This window comes from Tamandua tetradactyla, chromosome 9, assembly GCF_023851605.1.
Source record: "Tamandua tetradactyla isolate mTamTet1 chromosome 9, mTamTet1.pri, whole genome shotgun sequence".
Lineage (NCBI taxonomy): Eukaryota > Metazoa > Chordata > Mammalia > Pilosa > Myrmecophagidae > Tamandua > Tamandua tetradactyla.
In genome coordinates this window covers 51,778,625-51,785,784 of record NC_135335.1, presented here as the reverse complement: position 1 = coordinate 51,785,784, position 7,160 = coordinate 51,778,625, and the positions used below count along the sequence as shown (strand labels likewise).

The 7,160-nt window shown below is 48.5% G+C and overlaps 1 long non-coding RNA gene across 1 annotated transcript; it reads left to right on the top strand.

Annotated features, from left to right (window-relative positions):
• Positions 1–396: 396 nt before the first annotated feature.
• Positions 397–5,198, top strand: LOC143647134 (uncharacterized). The gene is made up of 4 exons (XR_013157872.1): positions 397–2,340; positions 3,686–3,805; positions 3,894–4,038; positions 4,829–5,198. It is a non-coding gene; the product is annotated as an uncharacterized LOC143647134 (long non-coding RNA).
• Positions 5,199–7,160: the final 1,962 nt, after the last annotated feature.

The window sequence follows — 7,160 nt, the reverse complement described above, 5'->3', positions numbered from 1 at the left end:
ACGAGTTGGACATGTTTTTGGGGGTCAGGATTTGAACCTGTCTTTTCTTGGGGGTGGGTCAGCAGAATTAGACCACTCTCAGCACGGCACCATGCCGCCTCTGTGAGATCTTTGCATTTCAGGTCAGCAGTCCTTGGGGAAAGAGGGTGGGGAGGGACCGAGAGGCTTACAGGAGAAGATTCACCCTTGGCACAGCCACGCTGCTGTCCCCTTCACTACCTGACCACCAAATCAGGTTCCTTGCAATCACGCAGACGCTTCCCTGGCCATGCTTTATAAACATTTTTCATCTCCGTCTCATAACACGGCACCTTCTTTTCCTGAAGTTAGGAGTGGCAGATTAAATGCCTGCCTGTCTCTGTAATGGGGAAAGTGTAAGTGAGCACCTCCCCCTTGCAGCGCTCCACCGAGAGTGGCCTGAGAAGTAGGAGGGCACGTGATAACCACACGTGCCTTTATGACCACAGCCATGCCACTGGAAGAGCAGGAAAAGGGGGGACCATCGACCACCCCCACCCCAGGAAGGGATTCCCCTTTGTGCTCACTCACAATGAACGTATCATGAGTTGGACACTTTTCCAAGAGTCTAGGGATGCAGGGACTGTATAACAAATCCTCCCCGCAGGAGTTCAGTGTGGGAGAGTCACACAGAGGAAAGATCAACGGCCATGCCATGCAGAAGGTCCTGGGACAGAGGTGGCCTGGTCTCCAGCCACTGCAGCCTCATGAGGACCTCTCAGGAGCTGCGGATGGGCTGGCATGGGGGTCCATGGGCAGTCAGCCTCACCACATCCCCAGCAGCATGAGGAGCCCCTGAGGACCGGCTCCATGCGGCCGTGGAGTGATGGCATTTTCTAACCACTTTGGTGGGTGATGTGCGGAATTTTGGTAGGGGGGCTAAGGCAGGGGTGGTGATGATGAGAGCATATGGCTTCTGTGCCGACAGAGGATGAAGCCCAGATTTTCCCTTCATCGTTTCACAGCTCCATAAACTTGGGTGGGTTACCTAAATAGATCCCGATATCCATTTTTAAAATGTCATTATCAAATGCTTACTTCTTTTCAGTTCCCAGAAATGAGTGAGACATTGTATATAAAGTGGTTAATAGACGTGTCTTAGGATATCCACGTAACAATAACTATTTTTCCCCCTATTGCTTAGTCTGTGAAGTGGAAGAATACAGCTCTGGAAAATATATTGACAAAACACAGTCAGCAATGGCTAAGAGTGAGCTCCCAATGGTGATTGAAACAGAACAGCACTCACCCTTTTCTGTTTATTTTTGTTGTTTTCTGTTACAATAACCAAGAAGAGTGCTTTCCTGAGCGTGGACTGCCCTCGGCCGTGAACCAGGTTTTGCGGATGAGCTGGGAAAGAGCCGCGTGCCCCGAGCACGGCGGCAGGTCACCACCACCAGGGGGGCTTTGCTGCCCACAGCTGCAGCTTTGCCTCGCTGGGGTGGCCGCTGTCCCTGCAGAACTCTCCACCTTGTACGCCAGGTGGGAGGTGCTTGCAATATGTCTGCCTGTTGCAAATCCGTTGCTCTCCCTTGCTTCTTCAAGCACCGTATCAGCCACATGCTGCCTACTGTGCTGGGCACATGGGCTCCCGCTCACTCCCTGGCTCTCAGGACAGTTAAAGGACAGGGCACCATGTTGTGCGATATGAAGCCTGGATCAGAGAAGCACCAGCTTGGCATTGCTGAACTCTCACCACCTCCAGGCTCAGAGCAGAACATTGTACATCATTTTAAGCTTTTAATTCTCCCAGCACCTCATAAGATTCTTAACTATCCTTATTTTAAAGATGAAGAAACCAAGACTCAGGGAGTTTAAGAAACTTGGCTAGGTTCTCATGGAGAACCAATTTGAATCCAGGCAGGCTGACTCGAGTTCTTCTTTAAACATCATGTTGAAGGGGAAAAATTTATGTTATTTATTCAGCAGTTTCAAACAGCCAATCTTGGTGAAAATGGCTGGTTAGCATGTTGTCATGGTCAGGTTCATGTGTCAGCTTGGCCAGGTGGTGGTGCCTGGTTGTGTGGTCAGGCAAGCACTGGGCTGCCTGTTGCTGTGAGGACAATTCATGGACTTAGGTCACGACCACGTTGGCTGCATCCACAGCTGAGTGCATTTGCGATCAGCTAAGGAAAGTGTCTTTTGCTATGAGTGATGCTTAATCTAATCACCTGAAGACTTTTAAGGAGGATTCAGAAGAGACATCAACTCTTTCTCCTTCAGCCAGCCAGCCTCTCCTGAGACTTCGCTGAGGACCTTCATTGGAGCTGCCAGCTTGTGGCCTGACTTACAGACCTTGGATTCTTCCATCCCCACGGCTACGTGAGACACTTTATAAATTTTATATTTACAGATATCTCCTGTTGATTCTGTTCTCTAAAGAACCCTAGCTAATACATATGTCTATATTTCAAAATAGACATGCAGGTCTCCTGACACAGAGTTTGATAATTCAATATTTTATCTTGTGCCTGATATTTATTGCCAAAGCTTTCTTTTACTATGCTATTTGCTTTAATTTTATGACTTTACAGCTATTTCAAAATTCCTCATAATAGAAGTGTCATTGAATATATTGCACAAACAGAAGAACTGCATGTGTTCTACTACGTCATAGTGAAGGTTTGGCTCTCACGATGGACTGTTAGCACAGGTCTCTTAGCTCAGTGACCCGTGCCTATGTGGGTTCGGTGGATATGGTTTGAGTGAGGCACTATGTGCCAATGGGCAGAGCCTTCGCTCCACCACATGCTGTATTTTGCCCTTCCTAAATAGATCACCTCAGTGGATCCCCTTGGTGTTTGGTTTCCATTTGAGATTTCAAATTGTTGCCATTAACAAGTTGCACTTTGTAAATGCAAACCCAGTGTTGCACTAGTGCTTTTTATTGGCTCTTTCATTAATTACACCAAGATTTAAATGAGGTTTGCCAGCTCATAAATCTCAGTATCTCCTTTGGATTATGGCATAGCCATTAGGAACTTCAACACAATAGTTCAATGTCGGAAATTGAAATAAGTGACATTTCTGTTTCCTTTGAGTTTCCAGAATGGCACACCTGTCCTGGCTCACAGGGGTCCCCTTTAATTTGACTGTGACTCCCCCAAAGCTTTCTTCCTTTCAAGGTTTTATTCTTGTCCTGATCAAACTACACTCACTTCCCCAAAATGCTTCTGAAGTGGTGATTTATTTTATCTAGGTACCTGCTGACTTCACCTGGTGAAGGCAGGTCGGTGCTGCCCTGGCTTGCTTTCACAGTGGACCTCTTAGGGTAATTTAAAGGGCCTCGGAATCACAAGTTGTGTGTTTCCCATGCAGTAATGGTGTATTTTATTAAATCTTTTCATCTTTCTCTCTCTGCAATCACCTCTGCCATTTTACATTCTCATTTGAGACTAATGAGATGGTGTTTGCGTCATGATCACTCCCAAAATGAGTTGCTTTGAGGGGTTGAGCCCAGCCTTGCCTGGCTCTTCACGCGAGCATGCTTTCTTTCTCCCATCCTTTGGGTATCTCATGCAATGTCCCATGTTTCTCTACAGTTTCCAAGCTGATTTTGTATCTTTTTTTCTTTTTCTTTAACTTTGTCCTCAGTCTGCTGTTAAACACTTTCTTTGTAGTTCTAAGTCTGTGCTTTTGAAATTCATTTTTTCTGTATTACCCCCAGGGGATTCCCTGAGCATTTCTAACATCAAACCTGATTGTGCGTGACCAGCAATCCTAGTGGAAGGCCCCCCACCCCCCATCCTCTGAGTCACTTCCTGGAGGGTCCCAGGATCTTTGAATAGTAAGTTCTGCATCTGGCTTCCCTCGGAGTCAGAATCCTGGGTTGTTTTCTTAGTGCCCCTGTGAACACAGAGGTGGACTCTTTCCAGACTGGCTGATGATCTACCAGGAACAGCAGGAAGAGGGCTTCACAGTCCCTGCTCCCTTTCCCTGCAGACTGCGCATTCCCCAGACCAGCAGGCGCCCTGTCTGGGTAACCCTGGAACTGGCTACCAGCTCGCAGAGCTGGAGCAGGTAAGGAAGCCGGCCCAAGAGCTCGAGGGTGTTGGGCCCTGGGGCAGCTCTGCTCTCGGAGGGTGCTGCCATCATACTGCCCGCAGCAGATGTTTGTGGACAACGGGGCAGGAAGCCCCCAGGGAGTCCCCCCAGGGTTCCCGTATGCACTGGAGCCTCATGCAAAGCTGGGCAGAGAAACCAGTTCCCCTATCTTAGTCCCTATGGCGCCTTCCAAACACCCAGTTGTTTGGAATTTCAACTGAAAGAGGTTTAAACTTTCCCCCAGAGATGCTGACAAGCCCTATGGCAAATTTACTGTGAACCCAATGCACTCCAGATTCAGGGGCCACCCTTTTGCAAGGGTCCCTCCAAAGCTCCTTGAGGGCTCTGAAAATGTGTTCACATGGTTGCAGGTTCCTGAAAATTTGCAAATATCAGACATTTTAACTTAAGTCAGTGAAATTCACCATCTATTTCCACTCCAGGTGGACGTCCCCTCTGGCACCTGTCTCTTGGAGTGGGATGGCATCAGGGTGACCAAGGGCATCTGGGACCTGGGTAGAGGGAAGGCAATGGGCAGATACACTTAGAGCAGCAGGCACAACTGGCACATGAGACTCTAGGGACAGGAGCAGTCAGGACAAAGCCAGCACTGGCTGGTGCTTCCACCTGGCCCATGCCACACCCAAAGGGCTTGCCTTCCACCTGACAGATAAGCATGAACCTTGTGCAGCTGAAGCAAGCACCAGTGCCATGGAAGGGGGTGATGGAACATAACGCCTGATCCACCATGCTTGTCTCTTCTCAGTACCCAGAAGAAACAGTGCTGCAGGGTGCGACCATGGAGTTAACTCCGCCCCATCCCTCACCCTCTCTCCACCTCAGCCACCTCACCTGGGAGCACCTCACCTGTGTGTAAGGGGTAAGCTTAATGCTGCCAAGCACTTGCAACAGATTGGGCCATGGCAAGTGCTCCCACCAGGACTGGCTCTAAGTGCGCAGGCAGAAATGGACTGTCCAGCCTGAAACTGACCCCGTTCAAACCAAACCTAGAACAAGTGGAGGGTTTTTTGGGAAAGGTGGGTGAGAAGGAGAAATGCAAGTTCAATAAAGCGATTAAGATGGAAACTGTCAACGAAACGAGAGGCACCCAGGAACTAAATAGCAGCAGCCTTCCGTTCCCTGCAGGCTCTGCCTGTGTTTAGGGTGGGTGAGCTGGGTGCGCTCAGGGGTTCCTAAGAGCGTTTTGCAGGTTTTCTCCTCCAACCAGACAGGGCCCTTTCTATCATCCACCAAGGACTTGGAGAGATGGACAGTGATGCCACAAATAGGGCATTTTTCTAACACCTTGTCTTGTGTTGGGTCCTTTGGCTTTATTTTTAGAAACATTTCTATTCTGATAATCAGATACATACAAACTGGGAAGAGTTAGAAGGAAGACTTTGTGTAACTCAATTCTTTCATTGTGGGCTGTGCAAATTGAATAAGCTATCAGTCTACTTGTGCTTTCCACAACTTCTTCGAGAGTCTCAAAGCACATTAAATGGTTCCTATGTCCTTAACGTCACCCTTTTCACTTGCGTTTGCTCAATTCTTGGTTTCAAGGTCAGGGTCTCTAATACTAAATAAATAAGACATTGGTGCAGAAATCTGGGATTCCAGATCTTTCCACTGAAGAACGACAAAAGGCCTGTGGTTGTTTGGAAGCTGGAATTTCAGGGGCTTCTGTTGAGTGGGCTGTTTTTGTGGTTTTCAGAGGCTGCAGTCATCACTGACTCTGGGGGTCTGCCTCTCGCAGCAGGACCCCTGCTCCAGCTGGGTTTGTGAGGAGATGGTCTGTCAACCACTGGGCAAGAGGAAGGAGACAGCTATGACATGGCAAAATAAAGTCTGTTATTTATCACTGTTCCAATGTCACCAACCTGTTATTTTTGTTGTTCTTCCGAATAATGGGATTTATTAAGGCAATTTATCCTCAAATCACATGGCAGAAGGTCCGCATGAAAGATGAAGAGCCTGAGACGAGGAACAGAACTTCTTTTCAAGTAAGGCTGTCTTTTCAAACTTTAAAACATTGCCCTTTGAGGAGCACACAGACCACACCCGTGATGGAGCAGGAAAGCTCAAGAAGAAAATAAAACAGCTTAATTTGGAAAAAAATGTGAAAATGGCATGACGTTTGTGAAATCCCAGACACAAAATAAAATGAAAACAGCTGTGGGTACAAAACCCGGTGCAGACAGTGGAGGGCCATTTATCTTGGAGAGCCAGGAAAGGAGTGACATAGATCTGCCTGCATGGGGGGAAAGGTCCAAACCCGGGCAGTGTTCACCCGTCACCAAACACTCGTTGTTCACTCAGAGTGTCCCGGTTACCACGCGTGAGAGAGGAGTGGCTGCAGGAGAGGAGAAGGTGGATGTGTGCATTTGCAGACTTTGCAGAGAAGATTTGCTTGCACAAGAAAAGGGTCTCCAGATATTGTGTGTTTCAGCAGATGAGTCAAGTGATTTGTGTTGACTTTTGGCTGGGCCCCTGGTGTGATGTGACATGTCTAGCAAGGACAATAAATTCATCAGGGCTAGCTCCCTTCTGCCTCTGGAAACCTGTAGGGAGCAGAGGGAAATTCTAAATCTCCGTAGTATCTCAGGAAACCAAGGGCTCCTCATTCGGCTGGGCAGGTTCTTCCCTCACCTTGAGTTCGGCCGGCCATCAGAGATGTGTGGAGACGAGAGGAGCTAGATGGCTGGCAGTGAGGTTCTGGGGAGGTCTGTACAAGCGTGCCCACGAGACGCCTGCTGTCTGGAAGTGGGGCTCTCAGCATCTTCTAAAGATAAACCTCAAGCTGAGAGTTGTCTCCATGGCTTCAGGGGAGATGATTTAGTGCAGCCCCTTTGGCTGAACCCGTTGGGCTGGCTGCATGTCCTCCAGTCGGCTTGCCAGGTGAAGCCACTTCTCCAGACGCTGTGGACTGGGGGAGCCCTGGAGTCTCAGTTAAAAAGAAAACACTGCCGGATAGAAAGCACAAGATAAACAGAGCAGACTTACGCTGATAAAGTTTGATAAAGAGTCACTCTGCATCCGGGGAAGCTGAAGCCAATTTAGCAAAGTGGTTTGCCCCCCAAGGGGAGTCTTCTAAGGTT